The following is a 14132-nucleotide window of genomic DNA, read 5'->3' on the forward strand; positions in this document are numbered from 1 at the left end:
CCAAATTAGTTTATCTTGTGTTTTCAACTTTTTTATTGCTCAGGTCTTCGTGGCTTTTCATATGTTGAGTTTCATATCATATTCTTTAAAAATAAAGAAAAAGGGGATTGAAATACATTTTGGAGAACAAACCGAGCCTACAGGAGTTTTTACCCACGAAAAGAGCCAAAGGAATCTTTTACAGCGTGCTTTTTCTGTTCCGCAGAAGGCAAAACACGATATTCCGCACTGCTGCGTGGTGTGGGCTGTGCAAAGCAGAGAGGGAGGGAGTCATTAGAGACACCTGTCTGTTTACAAGGAAACCGCTCTTATATGGTTATAGTTTATAGCTTACTAAATTTTTTTTAACCAACCATTTTCCCAATCTAGAAAGACCCCTTATAGCCCACTGCATCCATTTAGCCATTCCCTGAGATTCATTTTCGAATCCTTCGAATGACACAGCATCGATAAAATACTGTAGGCAAAATATATAAATGAACAAATATATATGCAAAGTAATAATGTAAATACAATTCAATTTAATGAGAATTTCGGCAAGATTCTGATCAATAACATAACCACCGAGGTAAATTACAGCTACTTTAAAAACAAAGGCAAGTCAGTAGTGAGACGGAAAACTGAAAGAAAAGTACTAAAATACGGACAACAAGCCGGCGTCCTTAAAATGGGGGTTTCTGACGGTGCAACAAATGTGATTTGGCTTCATGGTAACTAGAGTAAATAATAATAGAAAATAACAACAACAGCGCAGTAACAACAAGAGCTGCAACAACAACTAGAATATTAATAAATAAATGAATAAATAATAATAATAATAATAATAATAATAATAATAATAAATGTAAAGCCATTTAATTTTGGCTGCTTCACTCTTGTATTTTCCCTTCGTGTTGATACTAATTAATTGAAATGAAAGGCTTGAAAGTAACGTTTTATTTTCTTTTTTGGCGAACCAGTTTGATGGTTCTTTGTTTTCTTTACAATTCGCGCTGCAGTGTACTTAACATGTTTCAATGTAACTCATAGCTCACTTAGAAAGCATGGGCTCTATCCAAGGAAGAATTCCCATGGTATCGACTTTTGACACGAAAGAACTGTGGATCGGGAGATGGACGGAGAGGGTCGTCCGTCTTAAAATAGATTTTTATCCCCCCCCCTCCCCCAACCCATCCACCCAATGTCTTTTCGGATCAGCGCCTTTCAATGGACACAGGGTACTTCCTCATCCAAAAAAGTATGTAAGGCGTTTTCTGCCTCAGCTGATTCTAAAAAAGGTTTGTTCAAATAAAACTCTTCAAAGAAATGGACAATTAGTGGTGCGTCGATAGAGAGGTGTGTGTTGTGCTATAGAGTTCAACAAGATAAGATTGGAATGAGGAAGTATATATGACAGCAGCAGCAACATAATTAATAAATTAATAACGTACACAATGAAATGTTCAGTGTTACATGAAGGTTTGCAGATTTGAATGAACACTGGGCATTTTACAGTTAGTATGGCGAGGTATTGCTGCAAAGGAAAAGGGCACTTTCTTACAAGGAAGGAAAGGCAAGACATACAATTGTCTTAATTCAAGCCAAAGTATTGCAGCTAAATAATGATGGCTAACAGTCTACATCAGGGCTGATCAACCCTTTTCCGCGAGATATGCCGTCCTGTAGGTTTTCATTTCAACCCTAATTTGACACACGTGATTCTAATGAGCAGCTCAATGAGATTTCTAGCTGTTGAATGAGGTGTATTTTATTAGAGTTGGAGCGAAAACCTATAGGACGTTAGATTTCCAGAGCATGGTTGGGCAGCCCTGGCCTATATTAATAGTGAGGGATGATCCGTTATAATGTAGAAAATGTATATCCTATCCATTTTTGAACACTCGTAATGATGAAATGCCCATTCACATACATAATACCTGTAAGAAGAGCTCAGCGAGACTCCATACACAATAGCTGACCCCCCATAGGGATCTCCATCGATTAGGAGGAGAGTTGGGGATGTCATCACACTAAATATTTACTGATCACACAAAAATGGTTGGAACTTTAACGATTTTCCCTGTTCAGAGTAGAGAAAGGGGTAAAACACTTTATTATTGTTTGTAAAGCAAAGAGCTCCCTCCCAGGCAGGGTGCGTTGGGATGTGTCCTCACCGGGATAAGAGGAGTTAGACGGATCGATAGGCAGTGATTAGGAGAGACGAGTTGTTGAGAACCACTGTGCCCTGGGAAAAGGAAGGAACTTCACACGCTGAGTAGGCTCAGTCGAAGTGCCGGGAAAAGGGACTGAGCGAAATAAAATAAAAACATCATAAAAACAGTACAACTGAACAATCAAAATAGTACAACTAAACAATCAAGGCCTTGTGTGAGATATGGTTATTTAGAAGTATAAAAATTAAGAAAAAAACAGAAGTAGGCCTGTACAAATAAAGGAAACTACTCAAGTACTGAAGAAGCCATTTCGCTTCACAAATATTTCCACCACTTTAGGCATGTTGCGTTGTTCCGCGCCTGACACTGCGCATTTATATCTTATATCGCAGGTGAAGAGGCGGTCTTGCTCCATCTTATTTAGATTAAATTTAAATTTTTAAAGGATACGGACTCTCCCCCTGAACCGAAACTCCATATCGATTGGGTGTAGATGTGCGAGTGAGCATCCAGGTGTTAAAGGCGAAGAGACGAAAGTTCACTCTAATCTTATCTCCGCTGTCACCTCGGTCTTGCGAGCGGTGGATGCGAGGGACTCCGACCTCAGGGGTCGCTGAGATCCTGGCCCGATTAACCCTTCCAGGCCTTGCGCAGAGCAAAGGTTAACCAGGCTAATCAACTTTGAGGAGCTAATTGAGTCAAAAGACGCGAAAAATAGTCAAGAGAAAGATAAATGTAATTGTCTTTCCTACAGAGAGCACTGCGTTAATGGATTTGATTCAGTTAAGTGGTCATATAAATCTGGCTACCTTTTTATATCTAGAATGCAACGACTGTCCTTCTTCTCAGTACATATATTAAAATAGGCCTATGTGTTGTGCCATGCATTATTCGAACATGCTTGGAAGCTGCAAGCAATCTTGAGCTTCGTGTTAATCTTAAATAGAGGATACATTTATATTAACTGCAAATAGCCTACATTTGTTGAAAAAAGGTGCCGGTGCAGTCTAAGCACGACTTTAAACGCATTAAATACTCCACTTACACTTAAAAACTAAAAACAATTTACTTGCATGCTTTATTCACATAAAAGCTGACCTAAAGTGGGCTATAACTGATATTTACCATTTATACTTTAATTGAGGTAAAACATTTTAATATGCTCTTAATATGATGTATTTATGGAATGATACATTTTCTATCATACTGCTATTACTGCTATTGTCACGGATACTACTAATAATTAATAAATAAGTAGCCTAGTCCGCATAATACATGCATACAATGTGAGTAATTCGAGATTAGGCAGGTCTTATTCCTGGACCAAAATGTGTAAACATTATTTTAAAAAATCAACATTAGTAACTAATCTAATTATATTGTCACTACATATTTGTATATTCAAATGGATTTCACCGCTTTTTAAGTAGCCGACCCAGTAGCTAATCGTGACAATGGCGTTTTAAACTGCGCGCTATTTGCATTACATTCTGATGCAAAGTATACTCAAATGGACAGCTGCTTCCTAAAAGAAATTCCTTTGTGCAATTGCAGGGGTTTTGGTTTTCTACATATGGAAGTTCCCGTCAAATTGAATGGAAGTAATAATAAGAATAAGTAAACAAATAAAGAAACAACTTATTACATACTTAAATGCACTGCTCAAGGTTAAAGACAAAAATAAAAATGGTGGGCTTCTATCTGAATGATTTCAATTAAAGATCGATGAAATAGATGTGTTAAAGTATAAACCTCACTGCAGATTGAACGGAGACGTGAATCTTCAAACCAGTTTGTGAGTAGTCGATACAGTCACCTTTGTTTTTTTAGTACGTTCAATGTATTCTCATACTCGAGCACAGCATCTCTGTTACCGGTTGGAGAATGAGATGAAACGACTGAAAGCGGAGGAGGTGGAGCCCAGAATTATGGAATGGCAAACCGCTTTCAAAGTAGCTTTCTCCATGTCTCCGGTTCATCATACGTCACACATTTCGAATATAATATAGCTAGTAGGGCCTAATAGCTCCTCTGTTGATTACTACGTGCGCGAGAAAACTGCTTCCGCAGTCTTCTGATGGATCTCCAGATTATATGGATTCTGATCTAATACATTGACGGACCGGTGTGTCATTCACAGTTCGAAGTTAAACCGTCACTTGTATTCAGTCTAGCGGAATTTATGATTCTGATACCAGCACGGTACAGAACATTGATGTAGGCTACAATTTCGATTGAAAGCAAGCAGGAATTTGATCGATCAACAAATAATGAAAGTTTATAAATACATTGGTAAACACATTAGTGGAAAAGCTGAAAATGGAGAAGAGAGCAGAGTTTGATTACAAAGTGTTTTCAATTCAAATGATAAAGTAATTGTGGAAACAATACTCAAACGTGCTTATCTCATAGCAGAGGACTTCACTCAAACCAACTGCAATGCAAAAACGAAAGTAAAAATGTAAAAAATCATATATGACGTATTTTCCCTTTTCATCACTGTTAATTTCAGATTAAAAGATTACATGGTTTACCTAACATATTGAATTGCCTTGTTCCCTTTAGGCAAAGTATACTCACCAACATCACTTCTAATTTCAAGGAACTGAAGCAGATAATTTTTATGAAAGTTATATAAATTTGTAACATATATTGTAACTTCAGAGTAGTGGTAGGTGAACATCCCACTGTAGAATGCAACCTGTTTAAACTGGAATTACATTTGTGAAATGTGGGTACTGGGCCAGTATGTTGGATCACCATAAGACAATGAATATATAAAATGAAAATGTGTTGCAAATGTGCATGTGATCACTAATTATTGTATTCACATTATCACTGAGGTCTCACCTCATAAACCACTCGACCAGGTTACACGAGAAGCATTACATGTTGCACTGCGTTTACTTTAAGCAATGGTCAAAATGGAATGGTTAAAAAATCATTGAGATTGACCCTGAAATATTACAAATATCTGTATTAAATTGATTAAATAAACACTTCAAAATATAGTGCTTTCTCATAATTTGAAAATAAACGCATTATGTAATTTCGCATTATTATTATTATTATTATTATTATTATTATTATTATAGGCCTATATTTAGTTCATGAATCTGTACGTAAGTGGAAATAGAAGTATTCCCAGTTCATATGTGTAACATGAGATGTGTATTACTGATTGATATTTTAGATACAATTTTTTATTAAGCTAAGAATGGATGCCGAAAGTGAATCAACACCCACGAGCCATGGAGAGTCCACACAAAGCCAGTGCTAAACAAAAGTGCCTGTGTGTATTTGAGCATGAAGTGATGTTTGCTAGAATGGACAATTTGTTGATACTTGGAATTTCTCCTTCCATCACACTGTTTAATGTGTTTCAATTTTCTATTTAATAATCCTTAGAAAAGACCTGTTTTGAAATCACATTAAAAGTAGAATTATTTAATTGCTTTTTTGTAAAATTGTCAAATGACTGATGATATTAAGCCTTCATTAAACCTACAATATCTGAATGAGGCAAGCTCTTAGTGATTATTCAATTCTGATTTATTTTCTTGAAGATTAAAACCACACACCACTCAATATGACACTCAAATACATGCTGCTATGTATTTATTATTTTATTCTCACTTCAGAGCTCTGCACAGCAATGTGCATGTACACAAATGCACATACAGAAACTCAAATGCACACACATGCACATACTCACAGATGCACTCATATCAGTCTCTCTCTCTCTTTCTCTCTCTCTCTCTGGTTAAAAGCACACACACACACACACACATGCACACACGCACACACACACACATACACACACACACGCGCACACACATGCACACACGTAAACATACACAGACACACACAAACACACACACAACACACGTACACACACACACACACACACACCACACACGCACACACTCAGACACACACACGCACACAGAGTTGTATGCATGAGCCGTGTTCCAGAATGTAAAACAATTGGATGAAATCCAGCTCTGCTGCAGCCCAGCCTTGAAATATTTAAACAAATGTTCCCCCCTTTCATTAATTAACCACGCATTTGTTTTTATTTAATCAAGAACACATAATGATGTTCCACAAGTGGCTAGCAAAGTAGGATACATAGGTTAATACCTATAAGTGAGAGGTGTATTTATTAAGCATTGTGTGTTATATTTTTGAGGCCAATCGATCATTTACAGCTGAAGGCCTCTTACATGAAGTTGTTGGGTTGTTCACATGCACACACACACTCACACACAAACACACACACACACACACACACACTCATGCACACACGCATGCACACACACACACTCAATACAACTTATCATTATTATTTTTCTTTGTCAATTTAGGTGTAATACAACACATGGAGAATGAAAAGTCTTTTGATAATCATATGAAGAGAAATAAGGAGAGAACCATTTAATTGATCAATTAAAGCAGTTCATTACACAGATGAACTCACCCGGTTTCTTGGGTCTTAATCGGTTGCTGATTTTATGGTGAAAAGCAAAAACCAGCCACCCTGCAGGTCTCCGAAGGTCAGAGTTAATATCACTGGTCTGATAGATGGACATGTGACTAGACGTTCAGGACAATAGCTGTTTCAAACTTATGGAGAAGCAAAGAAATGGAATTTGGATGGACTTCACTTGAGATGACAGCAAAGGACACAAGGTAGACCAGGATACTGACAGCTGCATATATATGCTGGACACCTGAACACCTATATATTCTGCATGGTTCTCACAGAGCCACATTCAACCCAGTAGTGCTGATACAATTTGATGTTGAAAATTTACCAGGACAGTGTGGTGTAAGCAAGCACTACATTTAGCAACTGGCAACATTTAAATTGGGATGAACCAGAATGAAACAAATTGATGGTTTAAGTAGAATCACTATAAAGACCTTGCAGATGTGCTAGGTTACTTTATTTTCTTTTTTGCCTTTAATTTATTTCAAATTTCACGGTTTGGTCTATTTACTCCCCAAAAACAGGGTTCTAGCAAAAATGTTACCGCTAAGCAGAACTGTAGTTGTAGCAATAATTTTGTAATGATTCACTGACTTGATGTGTCTGTTTTCCTATGTTTTCTGTTTTCTTGGCAGAGTGAAGTTTCAGGAACCCTTGTCAGTGTAGTATAATGGTTATGGAAATGGGCTTGTGAACGCATAGCTTGCCAGTCCACTTCTCGGCTGGCACTCTGTCATGGTTATCCTTGAGGAAAGTACTTAACCTGAATTGTTTAGTTAGAAATATCCAGCTGTCTGAAAGTAATATGTAAAGATGAAAGGTGTCTGTAAATCACTCTGGATAAGAGCATCTACTTAATGCTGAAATGTAATTTCACTCTTTGATTGAACCAATCACAAAGATATTGCTCTCCACAGCAAATAAATATTATTGGTGAAACAAGTAAGACAGTTATGCCACTTGCTTGCTCGGCCCTGTTTTTGATTTGAAGTCTCATTCTCCCATCATGACTTGTCAACTGTTTATACCTGATCTATCCTTCTCCCCCCACCCTCAGGTGCTTGATCTGGGAAGATGAACAATATATTATTGTTGGAACGTGAAGATAGACAAGTGTTATAACAAATATTAATAGGCAAAATAAAAGTAATAATATACAAATCTGTACTATGATGTGTGTCTACTTTTGAAGAACTTGAAAAAGCTTCACTGATATAATGAGATATTTAGCAATTATATTTAGTGAAGTCAAGATATGATATGTAATCTGTGATCCTACTCCCTTTCTCTATTTTCAAGAGGAAGGGTACAAGGGAGAGAAAGAGAGAATGTGAGTTTGTACATACTTGCATGGATGTGTGTGTGTATTTCTGTATATATGTATGTGCGTGGCGTGCATTCGTATGTGAATTTATGCATGGGTTGTGTGTGTGTGTGTGCATGTGTGTGAGCATGTTTGTGTGCTTGTGTGTGTGTGTGCATATGTGTGAGTGAGTTTGTGTGCGTGTGTGCGTTTGTGTGCATGTGTGTGTGTGCGTTTGTGTGCGTGTGTGTGTGAGCATGTGTGTGTGCTTGTGTGCGTGTGTGTGAGTTAGTTTGTGTGCATGTGTGTGTGAGTGCGTTTGTGTGCATGAGCACGTGTGTGCGTGTGTGCATGTGTGTGTGTGAATGCGTTTGTGTGTGTGTGTGTGAGCATGTGTGTGCGCTTGTGTGTGTGTGTGGCAGTACGTTTGTGTGCATGTGTGTGAGCATGTGTGGGTGCATTTGCTTGTGTGTGTGTGTGTGTGTGTGTGTGTGTGTGAGTGCATTTGCATGTGTGTGTGTGTGTGTGAGTGAGTGCATTTGCGCGTGTAAGAGAGAGTGCATATGAGTGTGAGAGTGTGTGTGTTGTTCATTCAGTGGTATACATTACTCTCCTCCCCTCAGTCTGAGTGCTTGCCCTGAGGGCCAATCTCTGAAGGCATTAAATGTGAGATAGCTTACAGTGTTCGATTCACCCATGATGGATTACGGTGTCAATTTAAAAGGGGAAGGATTAATTTGTCTCAATGATTTTGCTGCACACTGAAAGCCAGGCCCCTTTTTCTGTCCACGTCTTCTACATTTCTTTTCAAATTTTAAATGCACTTTAAAGTCACCATAATGGGAGGTGACAGAGAGGGTGTCGAGTTCTCCCAGTGTTACTCTATCATGTCTTCACCACAGGTACTTTTTTTAAAGGAATGATGGGTCCAGATTTATCCATTAAAATGAAACAGAATCCAGAACACATCCAGTCATATTTGGGTTCAGACTATACGTCACTCACTGTACACACTATGACTGGTACATATCTAAAAAAAAAATAACATCAATGAAAGGAAACTAATACTAACAGGGTTGGGGATAATTTCATTTCAATTTAGACATTTCAGGAAACTAATTGAAATTTAATGAATCATCAAAACAAGTCCTCTAATATTATTGAAATTTTCGAGTTAATCAATTGAATTTAAATGTAATTTTTGAATTTATTATATTAAAATGAAGTTGACCTCAATTCTGAATACTAACCAAACAGACTAGCAGTGGGTTTATTAAGAGGTGAGAATCATAATGTTTCAATTCATTCATATAACATATAATAAAACTCACGAATGAACCACAAAGGAATGGGTTAGATATGATATTGTAAACAACTCTGAAGCTAATCAGAGATAGGCTGTAATATAATGAATTCATATATGTGGATTAATTCAAGGTGTACACATTGATTTAGATTTACCAGTGGATATCACACTTCTTAAAATGTTAAAATATGTATTATTCTGTTTATCAGAATAATATAAATGCCATATAAACGCATGGAAAATATGTTTCAGTTAAAAGGGCATTACAAGAAAACTTTGAGAAAAGTTGTCAACAACTTCTGCTGCAAAATCTGCACCTGCACAGCAAAATAAAATGCTTATGTTAAATAACTCTGTGTCCTGTGGAGATAAAATGTGCTTTATCACAGTGCACTAAGCATTGGACCTTCTATTGATCTAAATCAATAGCTTTGATATGTCAGATGGTTGAAATATTATTTCTATATTTACTTTATGAAAGTTATTTTGACATACATGACTTTAACTAAAAGTAGTTCGAAAACATATATAGAAACAGTTTATCAACAGGGCTGGGGTAGTAGGTTTGCATTGGCCCTGCTTAGTGTAGATATGGGAATCTATAGGAATAGGAATAGGAATTCACAATATAACTATTACACACATACAGTAATTAGATCATAGATTGATTAATCTCAGTGCTGTCTTTAATGGAAATTTGTGTTTTATTGATCTGTTGAGCAGGCACAGTGTCTGAGGACATTGAACACATTGTGCAAAACCAGATTGGGGAATGTGCCAGAACAGAGCCAGGACAAAAGAAAGAAAGAAAGAGAAATAAAGAGTAAGAAAGAAAGAGTTCAATGGTCAGATTGTTGGGATGAAGGCTTCATCTGTGTCATGAAAAGAGAAGGAAAGGACAGACTGTAAAAATCTCAAAAAAAGAGAAGATAGGAGGAGTGTCCTGTATTAGCTTGTCAAATCTGTTCTCTGATCAGGGATTCGGGGGTGGGGTGTCACACCATCTCATAGTCACTAATTTACTTGTTTGCTTGCATGGAAAGTAACAGTGAACACAGAGGAACTGGCTGTCCACAAATGTCAAACACAAAATCAATCAAAAGAAACCCATATTGTTTACGCCATTGACCTACCTTTCCATGTAGACAGTAAAATGGTCGTTAATGCAATGTTAATGCAACTCACACAATTTGTATGGGCCCAAAATAAATAAAATGGGCTCTGCCAAAGGTAAAATGTACCCAACAGCGTATTCAACACTGGAGTATGTTTGTTTGAGTATGTTGCATTTAATTTAAAAGCTTTCTTTACCGCCAGACTTCTCTTACATTTACAGGGACTCGTTTCATCCTGAAATGCTGGCAGAGTTTTGTGGTATGGAGACGGGTCTCTGTCAGCATAGAGATGCCTTCCCTGGAGGTCAGCCTGTTGAGGCAGGCATTAGGTGTCACACAGCAAGGATGCTGCCACCTATTGAAGTCTGTCTGAAGAAGATTAATACGACATGCCAGCTTTCGGAAAGCACTCCTTTTGCTGAATATCTATCCTCTGACACAAGACAGATCATAGGCAAACACTTTGTTATATACCTGTTGTGGACAATGCATTCAACCCAGAATTTTTAATGGTAAGACATATAACTCGTTTTTTCTATGCAATTAAATATTAATAAAAAACTATTTAAATGCTTATTTAGTTTTTTTAATAGCGTGCAAAATTTCATGAATGCCTTCAGCCTTTTTAAGTAAATATCCTCTTGTAGATTAATTTATTTAAAAATCAAAGATCATTTGACTCATTTGAATGAGACATTACAGATTCTATGGTAGGTCAAAGGTAAGTAAATCTTACGTGTCTTACATATTGTCAACTGTGTTTTTTCGAAAAAAGAAAGAAAATAAACATAGCAAAATGCGCTATGAGAAAACCAATTATATAGGCAAACTGAAAGGATTGTACCTTTTTTTCAAAACTTTTGTTAAATGCATATATTATTTAAGGACAACAGGAATGTAACTGACAGTTGTCACATTAGATTAGACTCTTTATCTTAAATGATATGTGTCAGCTGGGACCATATACCCTGTAAGAGTTGATTTAACACTGAACATTATACTATATATTTTTATCTGAAGAAAGTAAATACAATAAATCACACACTACATAGTTATTTAATAAGCAAGGTATTAAAACAATGACAAAACATTTTCAGTTGTGTTTTTGCTGAAAAACAGTTGAATCTTTTTGTAAATTTGCCTGCCAAAGTCTTATTATCCGAACAAAAAATGATGATAACATGTATTCATTGCAGATCCCTGTGGAAATGTTTGCAAGAAAGAAATATGCAATAGGCAAATATATGCAACTAACAACAGAAAAAATTGTTTTTGAATATGACCGAATGGTGTGAGAAGAATTTTAACAAGGCTTGATCTGATGATTTGATAAAGTTATAAATCAAGCTTATTTCTTATTAAATATCTACAAACTCACATTGGCAGGTTTGCATTGCTCAGTAATAGTTTGTTGGGTGGTCCAAACCAAAGCACCTACACTAAAACACAGACAAACACAGATACACACACACACACTGTTTCCAGGACTGGAATAAGCAAGCAAGCAGGTGGGACCATCTTACATTGGTAACGTTTTTAACATACCTGACCAGGTTTTTAACAAAAAAAAAACAAAAAAATCTGCTCTGGATTCTGTATTCATGTTATGGTAGAGCATGAATGTTATGGCAGAGCATTATTTTGCTCAAATTGTGGAATTCTGTTTTGCCTGTAAAGGAACTGTGCTGCAAATTAACTGCTTTCAAATATTTTCCAAAATGAGGTATGATTGTAGATAGTGGTTTATGTTCAAAAAGTTAAGTATTACCACATAGAAAGACTTACTGAATTGGGGGCTCATTAACTCGAAAGAGTAAAAATATCACCATTGCATTATTGTGTAAAAAGGTGCATCCCTCATTTTACTAAATATTTTAATAACTAAAACATTATTGTATTTTAACACAACATTATTTTGTTTCTGTTAAAAAATATGCATTAAAGCAAATTGAGTCATCTTATTTCTGTGGCCCACAATCTTCATAAATATACACGATTTAATGATTTAACAAGAACCTTCGCTAGATTGAGAGAATGCTCATGCTCTTATATCAAAATGACTTTAGGGGTCAAAGGTCACCATTTTACAAAACCAGTAATCCCTGGGCCCACCTTCATCATTCTAATGACACTTGAAATGCATGGTTGACAGTTACTTTAAAATGCCAACAAAATACCATTCGGTTACAAACAATTTCTGTTCATATTTATTATTTTATGTTACAAACTCTTTCGACAAAATTTGACTTTCAAGATTTGTAAAGTAAAATTACTGTCAGAGGAGGGTGCAGAAGGTGTTTTAAATGCTGATCAGGCACAGCAATGAACTAGGGTGAAATATGTGTGCTGTTTGAGCCTCTGTGAGAAAAGACTCTCGAAATGATCAGAAATGGACCTTGCTGGCGATGCATCAGAGAGAGGCCAGCTCCTGTCTCTACAGGTCAAAGAAACTCCAGTGGGCAAAACAGAATCTCCTCCCAGGTTTTATTTAAGAAGCAAAAGACTGAAGTAGCTTCGGCCATATATTATACTTGAACCAAACAACTGTCTAGACCCTGATTGACATAAATGCATTCCTTAAATCCCTTGACTATAAATGAAATGAAATGATCAATTAGCAATGCCCCACATACAATAAAGCCAGGGCTTCTCAATTTCATTTGCATGTCCATGTGTTTAAAAAGTGCTACTTAAGTGCTTAGTTTGTATTCAAAATTGAAACATTTTCTTTTGCAGTATAGACCAAACATTGCAAAATTGAAACCCCCCAAAATAAAACAATGGTTTGATTTCTATCATTTATTTACAGATGAACTCCCGCTGAGGCAGCCACCCTCTGAGGTGGAACCTGGCACCTTAGTACTTTGTAAAATAATGAAAATAATAATTAAAAAATATTAAAAATGATAAAAATATTACTGTAATTCACATTCTATAATATTATACAACTGTAGAATTGAAGAAAACGCAATAACCAATTATTTTGCACAAACGTACAGCACTCAAATGTGCGTAAGTGTGATCTTGAGTGTGCGTAGATTCTGTTCTTACCTAAGAACAAATCCCAAATAAGAAAACATTGGTGAATGTCAGAATCTTCGTGAAAACTGCATAAGTGGGTTTTAAGAAGAAAATTCTTCTTAAGAACGGTTGGTGAATGAGGCCCATTGTATTGTGATAAGACTGAACTGAACTGAACTCTTCATACTTTCTGCATTTCCTTCAAAGGCATCGATGTACATCGTTGGCCTCGTCCTGCCAGGGATAGGGCGATTTTACATCAAACAGGGTCAGTAAGTAAGGTTACTGTATCTTCCCAACAGCCTGTCAGTCACACAGACACTGCCACTTGTCATCAGTGAAAGCTATGCCTGCCCTCCAATCAGCTCTCTTCCCTGTAGTACCATGGTAACTGTGGAGTGTGAAATAGTCACCGGTTTGTGAGTGAGTGCGTCAGAGTGGTGCACACGCTTTAGCTGCAGTGTTCCTGGTGAGCAGGTGGCACAGTGGTAACTCAAGATGTGCGATCGACAATTCCAAATTGAGCTGAAAAAAGAGAGATAAGAAGTGTTAAACAATTTACATAAAATAAAAGCCGGGGCTTTTTATCATGTGAATACTGCACAGCACAGCTTCTGCAGGGCTATGACACACATAATTTCACTTCATAGCAGTGTTTCTAAGCCTCTTTTTTTGCTAGGACAGATCTTGCACTTAGCGACCAGGCAATTCCTCAGTGCTTTTAACACAACTCAACAGACAG

General features: G+C 36.8%; 1 long non-coding RNA gene across 1 annotated transcript; it reads left to right on the forward strand.

Moving 5' to 3' along the window:
- The first annotated feature begins 230 nt into the window (after positions 1 to 230).
- On the forward strand, positions 231 to 12330 carry LOC135254969 (uncharacterized). Its single transcript, XR_010330007.1, has 2 exons — positions 231 to 10881; positions 11566 to 12330. It is a non-coding gene; the product is annotated as an uncharacterized LOC135254969 (long non-coding RNA).
- The last annotated feature ends 1802 nt before the right edge of the window (positions 12331 to 14132 follow it).

This window comes from Anguilla rostrata, chromosome 5 (genome assembly GCF_018555375.3).
Source record: "Anguilla rostrata isolate EN2019 chromosome 5, ASM1855537v3, whole genome shotgun sequence".
NCBI classification, from domain to species: domain Eukaryota; kingdom Metazoa; phylum Chordata; class Actinopteri; order Anguilliformes; family Anguillidae; genus Anguilla; species Anguilla rostrata.